Below are 15,971 nucleotides of genomic sequence, written 5' to 3'. Positions count from 1 at the left end.
AAGCAGCGTCAATGGATTATCTTTGAATTTTTTTTTTGGGGGGGGGAGGGGGTGACTTATAATGAGGTATACAAACCAAAGCAATAATGTTTTGACATGAATGTTAAGTTTGTTAGGATCGGTTTAATTACGTACACTGTAAATCCAATTGTTTAGGATTTCTGTAAAACCTTTTAAGAATGTGTTCATTTACACAGTAAAGGTATATAGGACACCTAAACACCAACTTCAAGTAAGTAGAAAGAAAAGTCTCAGGTCATGAAATTTTAGTAATTTGGGGGATTCAACCTTCAACTTTTAATTGACATTAACGACGTCTTTTCGCTGTGAGAGTTCTATGTGTGCTAAAATTGTGCTTGAAATTGCTAATAGAGAATTGGTAATATTTGATCACAAGAGTCGCCGGCATGCGGCATGTATTAAAGTGCATGGGCATTGTATATCTGGTAAAAAGTTAATAATAATGCACTTTCAAATCATTACCATCATATTAGTGAAAACCATCAAACAACAAGAAATATCTTTGTGCACACAACAATAATTTATGCATCGCTCCATAATTAAAATAACTTCACATCTCAGTTTCTTACATCTAAATTATGTCAACATCAGTATCAAATTATTTGGAACTCATGTAGAAACACTAGTAGAAATCCTTTCTGGTCCCTATCACATTGTCTTATTTTTAAAGGCATTTCTTGTTTGTTCTGAAAAAATAGCATCTTGCATTAGTTTATTTTCAAATTCAGTGGTATAATGTAACTTTGATTTCAGTTGAAATTCAGTGGTGCAGCCAAGGGGGGCAAAGGGGCCCCCTGTGAGAAGTCTTGCCCCCCTCTTTCCCCCTTTTTTTGCACTTTTTAGCCCATTTTTGACCATTTTCATCAACGTTTGCCCCTTTAAAGTTGGCTAGCCTTGCCCCCTCCCCTTTCCCTCTCTTTTCCCACCCTCTGAAAAAGTGTAATGAAATTAGAAAATGAACAATGAACATGAACGAAACATGGCAGCCACATTTTCAATCATATGGAGACATTTTGAGTGAATTTGGCATACCTTGGTGTAAAACACTTTGTAAACCACTGCTACAGAGCTAGGAGGGGGACAGCCAGGCCAAGAGGCAACGGAGTTAAGACCACTAGCGTGTCCAGGGGGGCTTTGGGGCTTCAGCCCCGCACGCATGGGACCCGAAAAAAAAAGAAGAGGAGAAAGAAAGGAAGAAAGAAAAGAAAAGAAAGAAAGGAAGAAAGAAAGAAAAGGAAAGAAAGGAAGAAGTAAAGGAAAAGGAAACAAAGAAAGCCAGTGATAGCCAACGATATTTGAGCCCCCCCCCCTTCCCTGCTTAATGGATTTAGAGTACCCGGTATGCCGCCATATTACAGGCCTATGATACGTCAGAATAGACGTTGGTAATCCAGGGGAATGGAGGAGATATGCCCCAACATTTTAAGTGGGGGTGGCGGGGGGGCTGGAGTATCCTTTTGCCCTGCACATCCCCAAAAAAATCACATACCTTTTTTTCTTGATAATTTGGTGAATTTAGACTAAAAGAGGGCCTGAAATTATTCATTTTTAGTTCACCAAATACAAAATTTTCTTAGGAAAGGGGGCCCCGTCAGGGGGCCAGCCCCGTGGACTGCCGCAAACGCTTGGCCTGCCAGTGTTGACAAGCTTCCTAAACGGTAAACCCACGATCCAAAAATTGTGCATATGTATGATCGATGTGATTTATTATAGAGTAGACACTTTCTAATTTTTCTGCGGACTTTTTGGAAACTTATATTAAATGTATTTTGATTTTTTTTTCAAATATGTCTAGTCCAAATCAACCGATTTTGCCAAAAAACAGAGCTGGGTTTTCAATGATATGGGCAAAATTTTAACAAAATATTCTCCAAAAACACATTTGGGTCATCCGGCTGATATAGAATTACCTATATTGGTATCGTCTCATCCAGGGGCGGCGCCAGGGTATTTTGATAGGGGGGGCGATGCAATTTCAAAATGTTGAAGAATACTCACGCTGGCGCGACAGCGCCACCAAATCAGGCTTCTTGCCGAAAGGGTGTCTGAGGGGGATGTGCCCCCCTCGAATTGGGAAAAATTTCAAAATGAAAGTACAAATGAAGCCATTTGATGCACCATTTTCACCCTTTTATTGGTTATTTATTTATTTTCCAACCGCATATTTTTATGGATTTTATTAACGGGTCCGACTTGCGGACCGCAGGTTTTAGGCATGGACCTACTCAATTAGGCCTATACGTTCAATTTTGGAGTCTTACTTTTTTCCCATGCTTTCCCAGTCCAATTTCACCTTTGTTGAAATAAAATTTCTTTCTTTTGACCATGTTTACCCCAATTCCTTTCAAATTGTTCTTCTCTCATGTCATCCTTAGGCCTATATATACAAATGATCGGGCATTAAGTACAATTCTTTGAGCGTATTTGCAAAGTCCCGGTTAATTAAAAGGGCATTTCGTGATCCACAGCCTCATCCCCCCACTTTTCTCAAAAAAAGAGATTTTTATATCACTGGTAACCTCTGGCTACATAATGTTTATGTACAAAATATTTCTTGCAGATTAATTCGTTTAGCAAAGATATCGTGAAATTTGAATTTCGTTCTGGTGCACCAGAACGAAATTACAACGCATTGTCTATGGAGCAGTGTAATAGGCCTACACATAATCATGCATAACTTGCGAACGCAAAATCGGAATCAACTGAAATTTTGGGAATAGATTTTTTTCGTGGATATCTAATGAGAAATGACATAAATAGAAATACGAAAAACACGAAATACTCCTTTAATATGCAAAGTTTAAGTCGCAACGCAGTGTATGTTTTAAAGTTGCATTGTATATGAGATGCCTTATATTAATTACGCAATGAAGAGGCCTAGGCAGGATAAAAATGATATGAATAGGGGTGTCTGGAAGTCGGAAAATATTTTTAAATGAAAGCCGTTATCAGGGCGTGGGCGGGTGGTCGCTCCCCAATCATCGAAAGCCAAACGGTTCAATTTATGGCGTGAAGCGAAGGAAAAAAACAGTTTTTATGCTTTTTCGGTCAAAAAAGTCAAAAATTTTGCCCATTAGCGAGCGAACCACAATTTTAGGAAAAGGTCCAAAACATGTCCACTTTTTCAAAATCAGCCCCCATAAATCCTGGCTATGCCCCTAACCGTATTAAATGAAGCCAATTGTTTATTATTGCTAAATAATTTTGATACTATTTCTGAGAGAGGTAGCATATATATAGGCTACAAACAATGTGATAAAAGTTAAAATTGTGTGTTACAGATATCAGACTGAAAGTAAACTTTATAATGATTAAATTGCTGGCATGACACAGACTTGCGTATGTTGCCACGCCAGGACAGTGACGTAGCCAGGATTTGGGAGAAGTTGGGAGAAAAGGCAGGAGAGGCCAGGTGACTTTCATGGGGAAAATGTGCGGAAAATCGCCCAAAATACAAAAACCAACAACTTTAAAACCGAGTCGGTCAGCATTCCACAGGGGGCAAGATGTCCCGCCTAACCACATGGCAATTGCTCCTTTTCTTCTTCTTTCCCCTCCTCTCTTTCTCTCCCCTTCCCTTTTTCTCTCTCCTCCCTTTCTCTTTTTCCTCCCTTTTACCTCTTTTTTTGCAAATAATAGGGGGGGCGGCCGCCCCCCTTGCCCCCCCTGTGGCGCCGCCGCTGGTCTCATCGCCTTTTCTAGAAATTTGCGCCTAAAAGTATTAACCAATTTGCATGATTCCAGTTTCAAAAATACAAAAAATGTTAGCTTCTCAGAGGACACATCCCCTCAGACACCCCCGGCTATCGGCGGCGGAACCGAGGGGGGGGGGGGCAGGGGAGCCACTGGCCCCTCCACTTTTTTGACGGGGGGCCTGGTCCCACTTTATCCCATAATGTGCTGTGTGTAACATGTCTGGGTGAACATAAATAATCAAATCTCTATTCTAGACCCTTAACATGCTTAAAGAAAGTGTAAAAATGATGCACCAAATGGCTTCAATTGGACCTTCATTTTGCAAACTCCCCTGTGTTAATACATAGTGTGTATGGAAAAACAAATTCCCCTTTCGCTTCACCCAACACTAAAAGCAATAATTTATACAATAATAGCGAAAATTTGTCCACGAATGGCTTCAATTTGGGCCTTCATTTACCCCATTTTCAAATTTTTCAAACTAAAATTGTACACAATAATAGTGCCAGAATGGTCCACCAAATGGCTTCAATTGGGCCTTCAGTTTGCAAAAGTTTCTCACTTCTTAGGGGGGCACAGCCCCCCTCAGACACCCCCCTGCTTTCGTCTTTTTTGTTTCTACTTTGGACACCCGACACTTAATGTTTACAATAATAATTTATAAAGTTAATAATAGTGAGAACTTGTCCACGAATGGGTTTTTAATAGCTTCTTTTCACCAACTTTCGGCTTTTTCAAACTCAAATTGTGCACAAAAAAAATACCAAAATAGTCCACCAAATGGTTTCAATTGGTCATTCATTTTGCAAAAGTTTCTCACTTCGGAGGGGGGCACATCCCCCCTCAGACACCCCCCTACGTCGCGCAAGCGCGACGCAATATACTTAGTGGCCAAAACGATTTACATTCAGCCCCCCGCAGTAACAAATCCTGCACACGCCCATGAAGACAGTGGCGTGTCCAGGGGGGGGGGGGGCTTTGGGTGCTGATTGCTGAAGCCCCCACACTTTGTTAAAAACATGTAAAATCAGCGGTTTTTTGGCGATTTTAGCCATTAAGCCCCCCGCATAAATCTGAAAGCCCCTCTGAGCCCCCCGCAGGAAAAGATCCTGGACACGCCGGTGAAAGATAGTAAAAGAAAAATAAAAGTAAAGGAAACTGAATGGAAATTAACACGGTAATGTAAGCTCAATACTCTACTCTACTTACTGCTATTGCCCAGAACCTATCTTGTAGTCCTGGTTCATTCGTTGTGATATCATCACTTAGTTTTCTTTCTGTAGTCTTTGCTTCATCCCTGGCTTCATAACCAGGGTTGTCGTGAGCCACGTCTGGTTCCTCCTCATGTATGGTTTGTAGTTCATATGTCTCAAATTCACTCTCCTTGGACTAGAGGTGCAGGTAAAATGGGTATGAAAAATAAAAAGGAAAATTAAGATCTAGATGTGTGCCCAGCAAAACAAAAGATTTTACAGAAAACATTTAGGGCCTAAATGTTGACTTATATTTATATAAAGGGTATGAAACATTTTAATAACTTACAGTAACCATGTAATTTTACTAATCTACTTGTTTCCTGATGTACAATGGCGGCAGTGGCGTAGCGTGGGTCATCCGATTGGGGGCACTGGGTCTGATTGGGGGGGCACAAGCTTTTCGCCATTTTCCTATGGGATTTTTAAAATTTCAGATCGATTGGGGGGCACGTGCCCCCTGTGCCCCTATGACGCTACGCCATCGCACATCATAAATCGCCCACTGAGTGAGATTTATATAGCGCACCTCAATTCATAAATTTAATAGCACACCTGACAGCCTGCCTTAACATTTCCAGAACTGCAATTTGTAGCATGCCTGTTTTATTTTCAAAACTTATAACCCCTGAAAAACTAGTTAAAACATCACCTGAGGCTGCCAGCCAGATGCACAGCCACACATTATATACTGTATACATCATCAGAGCACATAGTCCCCTCTCCAAACTTCATTTGGTGGTTTGTGTTGACAGACCCTAGCCCGGGACCCTAGCCTCAATCCCTAAGGGTCTGCGGTTTGGAAAGGGGACAAAAATAGGCAAAAATCATGTGTGAAAAACTAAAGCTTTTAGTTTTAGGGCCAGGCACTTGGCAGGCAGTGACATTTTACCTGCCTATGCCACTGTGCTTCGTTGCCACTGCGCCACTGCGCTGCTCCACTTATAGTGCTCAATCTTGCACTTTTTACTGAGGTCTAAAATACAGGTTTGATCTACTTACATCTGAAACTGCACCAGTTTTCTTTACTTCAGCCATGATGAATATAGGGGATGAATACCAAAATCCAAGAAGATAATCAACTCTGTATCAGTGCCAAATCATAGGCCTTGGAAGGCCTATGACCCTCTACACTTTTACACCAACCCACTTGTATATAAAGCTTGTGCAGCAGGTCACAAACATACTCCACTAGTGTGTAGTAAGAAGATCTAGCAGAGCCACCAAGGGTAACCATGACAACAGAACTTGATACCACTTTTATGTCACTCAAGTTTTGTGATCCATAGCAAAGATGAAGCCAAGGTAAACTTTCTCAGATGGAAAATGTGATACATCAAATGGCTGCCATGTGTGAATTTTGAAATAATATTGTTATATTTCTTGTATTTTAATGGGAATTTTTTTTTGTGTAAAAGGATGGAGGGAAACCAGGCAGTAGAATACAGAATTTAATAAATTTCCATTTAAAAAATGTTTACTATGATCAAGGCTCTAGACCTTTTCCTCCAAAAATACTGATTGAATGCAAGAAAATGACTTCAGCCCAGGGACTTCAGCCCAAACAAATGGCCATACAGGTATGCATGTTCTCCGCAAAGACCCCCATTTTTGGACCGCGCAGCTCCCAAAGACCCCTGAATTTTACCAAAACAGCTCTGAAAGAATAGTTTCTCCTTAATTGCTCATTCCTCCACATTTCTGTTTCATTTTTAGGCAATTTTAAAGCCAAGAAAGACCCTTGTCGGTTTTTGACTGTTCACAGCTACAAAAGACCCTCCCCCTTTTACTTCAGCTCTAAAAGACCCCCAATACCGTCAGCTACCTAAGACCCATGGCACCGCCTCAAAATTCTGGGGGAGCTGCATATTTCCACCAAAAATTATGATGTGCCCAGGTCCTTCAGCCCCTAAAAATGGACTTAAGGAGGCTATTTTGAACAGTACAGCATCATCAGCATGAAAATTTTTATTTGTTTGGATCTTTAAAAAAAAAGTGCACTCCCCCCCCCCCCATACGCCCCTGACTAGGATATGAAATCATTTTTAACAAAAAATATTGATCAGAAATAACCTAAGGCAGCATTTCTTGTTTGTCACATTCTGTACCTGAACTCTTTGCTGTTGAAGTGGGGCTCAACAATTTTTGTTAATACAAACATGTGATAAAATGTCCCATGACAACAGATAATCTTCAGTTCAAGCTGGTATTGGTGGTATGGCCATGAAAAATAAATATTTTGGTTCTTGCCAACTGGATTTTCATGAATTGACAAATGCAAAATTGGCAATGCTAGCATTTACGTCACATTTAGGCCTGTACGCAAGATTTTTTTGGGGAAGATGCTGATTTTGAAAAAGTGGACTTTTTTTTCCATGGGGGTGATTTTGTGAAAAGTGGACTTTGTCAAGCCTTGAAATAAGCAGACTGGAACCAGGAACATTGCTCCTGGTACACTGGGATTTTACAAGAACCAGGAGCAATTTCTGAAGAAACAGGGGCAATTCGTCGTCTGTATTCCATAGTGGCGTATATAATAGTGGGCGCCGCGAATAAACAACTTTTCGAGAAAATCGGGTTTGAAGAAATGCCAATTTAAAATCGAGTTGTGTAAATCAGACATTCATTATATTTTGTAAATGATGTGAAATTTCTGTAGTAAACTAAATAGATTTTATTGTTATATATCAAACTGAAAATAAAACTATACGTCACTATGGAAAACAAACAAAACGCAATACCCTAACCTAACGTTAACCTTACGCCACCTCGGTCGCCGTGTAATCCCTATGGCGTTACTTTTCGTCGTTCGTATTCCATAGTGGTGTATAGGTCCGATACGTGTACGCCACTATGACATACGATGTATTTAATTTTACCAATATTTCATAATTATAAAATGTGTAAAAAAAAAAAAAAAAATGTCACTTTGTAACTATACGCCACATTTAATTAATTAATTACTAATTAATTAGCTAATTATGACTGATGAGACTTAGAAAAATGAAAGAGAACATCATTAAAAACATATGTGCCAATTTTCAAAAAAATGACCAAAAATCACCATACGCCACTATGGAATACAGCCGACGAATTTTCAATATTAAATCCTTTTCTGCATATTATACAATACAGCATACGGTTTATTACCAGCACGACTGTATCAAGTGCAAAACTGTAACCAGGAGCAATTTATTTTAGAAAATTGCTCCTGGTTCATGTGAATTTTACAAGGACCAGGAGCAATTGGTGGCTTTACGAGGGTAAATTTGCTCCCCGCGCGCGCCTGCTTATTTCAAGGCTTGGACTTTGTTCCCCAAAATTTGGACCTTTTTTTGACCAAAAAGCGTAAAAAATAATTGTATAAGGGGCTACCCTTTTTATGTCTGGAAAAAATAAATTAAATTGATTCATGTTCTGAATTAATGAAGCTTTAAAATGAAAAGTAAACTCAAAACTAGAACTGGGGGCCCCACTGGGTGCCCCACTGGATGCATGCGCGTATTTTGGGGGGGCTTTGGGGGCACCAGCCCCCGGGGTCAAAGCAGGGGGCGGCAAAACGAAGGGGCGGCGGGAAGAAGAAGGGGCGGCAAAAAGAGGGGCGGCGGAAGAAGAAGGGGCGGCAAAAAGAATTAGTAAAGAAAAAAGGGCGGAAAATGTGAAAAAATTGTACTATACATCAAAATGTGTTGCTTTTGGGGCGGTAGCGCCTATAAATTTTTTTTTTTTTTTCTCTTCACTTTTTCAAACGACCATAAAAAATTGGGGCAACCTTTTCAGGCTGTTGAGGAAGGGGCGGCAAAATTGGATTTTCTTCAGCCCCCCGGGGAAAGGGCGGCCACGGTACGCCACTGGGGTGCGCGCAAAGGCCGCGAAGCAGTCTTCGAGCATGCTTGTAGGTATAGGACTCACTGACTCAGGTGGATTTTATAATCATGGCCTGTCATGGTCCCCTCTGCACTAATTTTAAAAAAAAAAAAAAAAATTGTTGTGTTGCCCTCAAGTGGAAAAATGAGAAATTTGGGTAGGACGGTCGGATTATTATTTTTTATTATTTTTTCTTTTTTTTTTTTTTAAACCTTTAGTTTTTAAAAAATCCCCTCAAATATTAAATAATGCTTGTTCAATTAGGGAACATTTGTCAATTTTGACTTCTGGATATCTGTTAGACAACAATTAAAAACTAGTCTTACAATAAAATATTAATTTTAAGTGAAAAACATTGAGTTTTTGAACAAATCTGTAAAAATCATCATTCCAAAAAAACAAAACAAAAAACACAACAATATTTTTTTTTTTTGGCCTAAGTGCAACTCAAAACTTGAAAAGAAAAAATAAGGACCCACTCCAGTAAATAATGCAGGCGAGGACGAGAACCAAACAATTAATTCTAACCAGCCCAAAACCACTTTTTGTTTTGTTTGGGGAGGTGTCCGTCAACATATCCCAGGATCTGGGCCAATAAAATAGGGAAAAAATATTCAAAGTTTTCCTGTAGTGGGAATAGGGATGTGTAGTAGTTTCCTGTGCCATTTTTAGGCTCTTGGGTTTTATGGGTCACAAATTTCAGTAATTGGTTTAGAGAATTACAGCCACACTGGGTGCATATTCATAAAATTCTCCAAAAATGAGGAAAAATTGCTGATTTTCATTTACAATAGTTTTTCAGGAAACTTTGCAAAAAATAAATAAATAAATAAACTAAAAAAAAAACACTGTTCAGAATTTTGCCGAATTTAACTTCATATTTGAATAGAAATCTAGTATGGTATATGGTATGGTATGGTGCATTTATGCAGTTATGTCTACAGTAAGTAGAATTCACCAAAACCTTTGCAGGACTTTAAAAATACTTGTTTTGTACCAAAATAAAGGAATCCATATAGGAGGACTACATTCAGTTGCAGTTAATTCCTAGGGTTAATTAAGCAAAAAATTACAAATGTGACTTTTGTATAATACATGTATGCTGATTGCCTGCATGTGCATGACTCTGGTCCTCTGTGTTTTACTGTCTAAGTTAAAGCCATAATGTGTGATTGGCTCAATTTTACTTGGATTTCTACTTTTTGCATAATTATAATGCCCAGTGGTGTACTAAAATACCACGTAAAAGACTAAGAGCTACCGGTACTAAGCCTGAAGTGCTTTAATAACAGTAAAATTTAACTTTTTATATTAAAACCGGCTCGACCCGGTTTTATTCAGAGTTCATCGATCGACTGCTTGCTAACATCTCCCGTGGATGTCAGCTTATGTGTACACACGTCGAGCGCGATGCTCCGTGCAGTATTACATGTACATTATTACGATCGCCGAGCGTACGGTAGTACACGCATTGTAGGCGCTGGAATGAAATCGCAATTTTCTTCGTTAATATACCTCATTTGTTTGGCTCAAAATTAAAAGGGGATAATGTGATCAGTGAAAACAAACATTTAAATAGGAATCTATTCTTTATGCAAATCACACATGCATTATTGCTTTAAGTTATAGGCCTATGCACCTAACACCTTAAAACATTTTGTCTATTTCTCATTGATTTTTCAAAATTCTGCAGAACAGGTCACTGCCATTCTGTAAATCATTATTGATTCTTCGAAAATTGAGCTTTGCTAATAGAGTTATATTGCACTTTTGAACACATTTAAGATATTATGAAAACACAAACAAAAAATTAACATTTGTGTAGCTTAAAGGGGCATTTCGTGGATACCTCTGGCTACATAATGTTTATGTACCAAATATTTCTTGCAGATTAATTCGTTTAGCAAAAATATCGCCAAATTTGAATTTCGTTCTGGTGCACCAGAACGAAATTACAACACATTGTCTATGGAGCAGCCTGTAATACACATAAATCATGCACAACTCGCAAACGCAAAATCGGAATCAACTGAAATTTTGGAAATAAGCTTTTTTCGTGGATATCTACTGAAAAATGTCATAAAAAGAGGATGCTAGGATCACGAAATCCTCCTTTAACATCAGGATGCAGAAACAGTAAAAAGAAGGGGTAACCCATAGATTTTTTTTTTTTTTTAACCCCTATGCATCACCATTTTGGATATATAGAGTGATTAGTTTATATGCCCAAGTGAAGTATTAAACTAAGTTTTATCATGATTATTTTCATATCAGGATCAAGTTTAATCTACAGGCCCGGCGCAAGGGATTTATAAGTGGTGCGGCGCTAGAAATATAGGCCTACTATCCCATTCGAGCGTAGCGAGGGAAGCGAGCGGAGCGTCTAACGGCGTGGGGTGCAGGGGCCCGCTTTAGGGCCCCTGGAAAATTTTTGTTTCTGGATGCGCTTAGAGAGGCCATTTCCTGTTGTTTTTTAAACAAAATTGCGGATATTCTAGGCTTAAGTTAACACCAAAATAAGGTCCCGGTTGCGCGAGAATCAGTCACGAAAAAAACCAATTCACTCTATTATAATTTCCCCCAATTTGCAATGGTAAATATGCAGATTAGGAACTTCACATTATAAAACCCGGGAAAGGGGTGGGGGTGCCGCTGAGAATTTGAAAGTAGACCCATCAATATATACAAGGTGTCAAGGGCGGATCCAGGACTGCTTCCCCCGGGGTGCTTTAAAATAAAATATCGTAAATGGTAAAAAAATGTGCGCGAAGCGAGCAACGCAGGGGGGTGTCTGAGGGGGGATGTGCCCCCTCAGAAGTAAGAAACTTTTGCAAAATGAAGACCTAATTGAAGCGATTTGGCGGACCATTTTGTCTTTATTAGTGTGTACAATTTTAGTTTGAAAAAGCCGAAAATTTGTGAAATGACATGGCATGAAGCCTTTCGTGGACAAGTTTTCCCTATTGTTGTAGGCCTATGTTTAAACATAAATGGGCAAATGTTGAGAGCAGAAGCAAAAATGGCCACTTATTTATGCACTACGCAGGGGGTGTCTGAGGAATTTTTGCAAAATGAAGACCTATTTGAAGCGATTTGGTGGCCCATTTTGGCACTATTAGTGTGTACAATTTTAGTTTGAAAAAGCTGAAAATTTGTGAAATGACGGGCCATGAAGCCTTTCCCTATTGTTGTAGGCCTATAAATTGTTTTAAATATAAATTGGCAAATGTTGAAAGCCATTTTGGCACTATTAGTGTGTAAAATTTTAGTTAGAACATGTTGAAAAAGCCGAAAATATTTGTGAATGACGGCCCGTCCATGAAGCCTTTCGTGAACAAGTTTTCCCTATTATTGTCGTCTAATATAGTGACTTTGGTGACACAATGTGATAGGCCCTGCATATCGGCGGGCCCGCAGTAATTTGCACATGCTTTTGGTACGATGACCCGCCTTCAAGCAATGCCTAAAATAATTGCAGGCCTATATTATAGGGCCTACTTCTGATCGACCCGACTGTGCGGTTTTTTAGGCATGGACCTACTCAATTACGTGCAATTTAACTTTTTCTCTCCTCCTTTTCTCTTTTTCTCCTTTTTTTTAAAAGCTTTTTTCCCCTTTCTCTTCTCTCATTTCCTCTTTTTTGTGGGAGGATGGCCCGCCCCCTAACCGCGCCTGCTGTAAAGTTATGACCAATACAGGGGTCCAGTGTGTTGCCTAGGGAAATTTTGCATTTCTGAACTCAATTCGCCCGATTTAGTGCATACTTTTCCTTTCTTTCGTTCTCTCTTTCTTTCTTTCTTTCTTCCTCTCTCTCTCTCTCTCTTTTTTTTTTTTTTTTTTTTGCTTTGCTCAAAACTGGTGCGGCGATCGCCTGACCTGTCGCATAGGTTGCGCCGGCCCTGATCTATGTAGTGGCTCTCTCCTCTTTCACATGTATTTTTCTGCCTCCGCAGGAGGTAGTTTGCTTTGAAATTTACACCTAAAATGCCGCATATTGCGCGGCATGTAGGCCGATTGTACAAATTTATATTCTGACAAGTACTCTAATTTCAGCCCAATATCGAGAGCCCAATATATATCCCCCACCTCTTTGCGCCATACATAAATTCGCCTATCGCCATTTCCGAATGTTCAAAAGGTAATCACGCTTCCTCAGCATGTGCAATAAATTAGCATTAAAATTAATCTTATTCTATAGGGATTCTAGAAACACCTAGCACGTGGCGCCAATGGTGCGGGTCTATCAAGCTCATGAATTATGCATTAGAAATTTTTTAAACTCATATATTGTATAATTGAAGACCGAATTAAAAAGACTAGCTTGCGTATGCCGTCCTGTCAACCAGACCAAAAATGCCATACTGCGCAGGTCAGCAACCAATCACAGCGCGCCTTTGTCCTGATGTCAGACGCAAGCTAGTATTTTTTTAATTCGGTATTTAATTATGGATTTTTGCCTCATCACATCAGCAATATCGTAGAAATCAAGTCGGACAACCGTTATGCTGTGTGTGGCAATGGGAATACACATTAAACAAGGTTTAATTTCATGATTACATGAAACCTGATTATCAATGGAAAAACTTTGGCTGGAGAAGTTGAAGCTGACGTTCATGGCGACACTTTGGATGTGATAATTTGACATCATGGATTGTTTTGTGCAAAATTGGAGGTATTTTTGCGGCGAGTCAGCAGACCGACTGACATGCAGGCTAGCATGCTAGGCTCGACTAGGCCGCAATCATCGTGTCTACATCATAATAATAGTTCATACCCGCTGGACAGCAGGAAGAATGTTTATAACTTACATTTCAATACAATCATGTTACTTTTATCTTGAACTTGGAAGAAACTGATTTCAATAACAATTTCAATATTGCAAACTCATGACCATCAGTGACCATACATTACACTAAACAGTGAGATCCGTGCCGGTTTATGACTAGAAAGTAGAATGGATTATTTATTTCTGTTCATCTTGATATCAACATTTAAATGGTAAGTTCATGAGTTTGACCTCAATTAAAAAAACAGAACCCGTGTCAAATCTACATTGTATGTCGCACAATTATGTGTTGTGCATGACTGAGTGCATGATGCTAGCATAATTATGACTAGTCTAGGGCTAGGCCCGGGCTAGCAAACTGATTTCAATAACAATTTCAATATTGCAAACTCATGACCATATACCATCAGTGACCATACATGACACTAAACAGTGAGATCCGTGCCGGTTTATGATTAGAAGGTAGAATGGATTATTTATTTCTGTTCATCTTGATATCAACATTTAAATGGTAAGTTCATGAGTTTGACCTCAATTAAAATACAAAACAGAACCCGTGTCAAATCTACATTGTAGGCCTATGTCGCACAGTTATGTGTAGTGCGTGACTGAGTGCATGATGCTAGCATGACTAGTCTAGGGCTAGGCCCGGGGTTAGTCCTTTACTAGCCCTTGGCAGTTGGCAGTATCTGGAAAACACTCCTCCGACACAGCGCTAATCCAAATCTAAAAAACACTCTGCCAGTCCGAAACTGAAAACCACTGCGCTAGTCCGAATTTGCAAAACATGGCGCTATTCCGAATCTGAATTTAGGAAACACTGCGCTAGTCCGATATTCGGACTAGCGCCGTGTTTTTCAGATTCGGACCAGCGCTGTGATTTTCAGATTCGGACTACCGCTTTGGTTTTCTGCAGTTTCGGACTGACGAAGTGTTTTCCAGACTCGGACTAGCGCAGTGTATTTCGGACTAGGGGTGTGTCGGTCTACTGTCGGACTGTTAAAGTGTTTTTAGATTCGGACTAGCGGTGTGTCGGACTGTTGCAGTGGTGTTCAAATTTGCCAAATGCATCCATGGGTTTTATATCTTATTTTGTAGCCTATCTGAAAATTTTACTTTGCATAATTCTTGCATATATAATTAGAAAATAAGGCCTACCTGACAACATTGCATAACAAAAATACAAGAAAGTTGTTGCCAACGACTTGGTTTCGCTCCATTTTGACAGGCCATATTTTGGTAACCGAATATCCGATTAAAATAAAATTTTCAGTCTTGTATTAGGAGAAAATGGACTCACATATTTTAATCAGACAAAAATCTATATCCAATAGCGGTACCTTAAAGCTAGCATTATAAGTAGGCCTATCTCCTTAACTTATAACAAAAGGTGTCCACTGGTATCTTGGAGGCATTGTCTTTTTTAAAGACATTTCTTGTTTCCAGTACCAGGGTCTGTTTTTTATTAACTAGTAACAAACGCAGGGCGCATGCGCGAGCCGGGAAGTTCAAGCTTCCTGTAGAATCGGTCCCTACACATGTACGACACGTTTGCAACGCCCCGACTCAGGTGTCAATTTGTGGATTAAAGTAAATAAAATTAAATATCTTTTTTTCTATATGTCCGTTTCTCCGTCTCCCGGGGAATTGACTTGAAAACACTATGAGGATTACTCAGTTAATTTTTGAGGACAAAAATCATGAAATTGGTGGTGTGCACGGGAATTTTTTATGGCCAAGTTTTAAGGCCAAAAAAATATGATTTTTTTCGAAAAATTTTTTACCGAAAATTCGACCCTTTCTCGCTTATCTGATGAATTATCGACTACTTTTTGACATATGTGCTAGATATGACTTTGGTGTTTATATTCCCTAAAGTAATTGTTGTAATGTTGCTTAGTTTTATAAAAAAGAAGTGATTTTCTGCATGGAGTCGTTTTGATATTCAGCTTTGTTTACGTTTCAAAACCAAAACTGAATTTCCCGGCTCGCGCATGCGCCGTGCGTTTGTTACTAGTTAAGTTTTTTAACCTTTTTACTGTTATAGCGCCCTCATCGCCTACAAAGTTTCCCTTTAACGCGGATGGATACTTTAAATTGTGATATATCTTATTTTGCAATATAATTAATTTTTCTGGTCACTGAAATATAAACTTAATAATAAATGAAAATATGCAATATCATAAAAGCCAGGAAATCTAATTTATGACTTTAAAATTAGATTGGAATGCAGAACTATTTTGTTTTTGGCGAATTCGCAACAGGAAATATTTGGTGTTGTTAGGTCACATCGAAAGCGGTAAATTGTCATGGCGACTTGAAATTAGACCCGTTGTTTTTTGCTTGTT

The sequence above is a fragment of the Amphiura filiformis genome, chromosome 5 (assembly GCF_039555335.1).
Source record: "Amphiura filiformis chromosome 5, Afil_fr2py, whole genome shotgun sequence".
Taxonomy (NCBI): Eukaryota; Metazoa; Echinodermata; class Ophiuroidea; order Amphilepidida; family Amphiuridae; genus Amphiura; species Amphiura filiformis.
The sequence above is the reverse complement of the archived record's forward strand: the minus strand, read 5'-3'. Positions refer to the sequence as shown.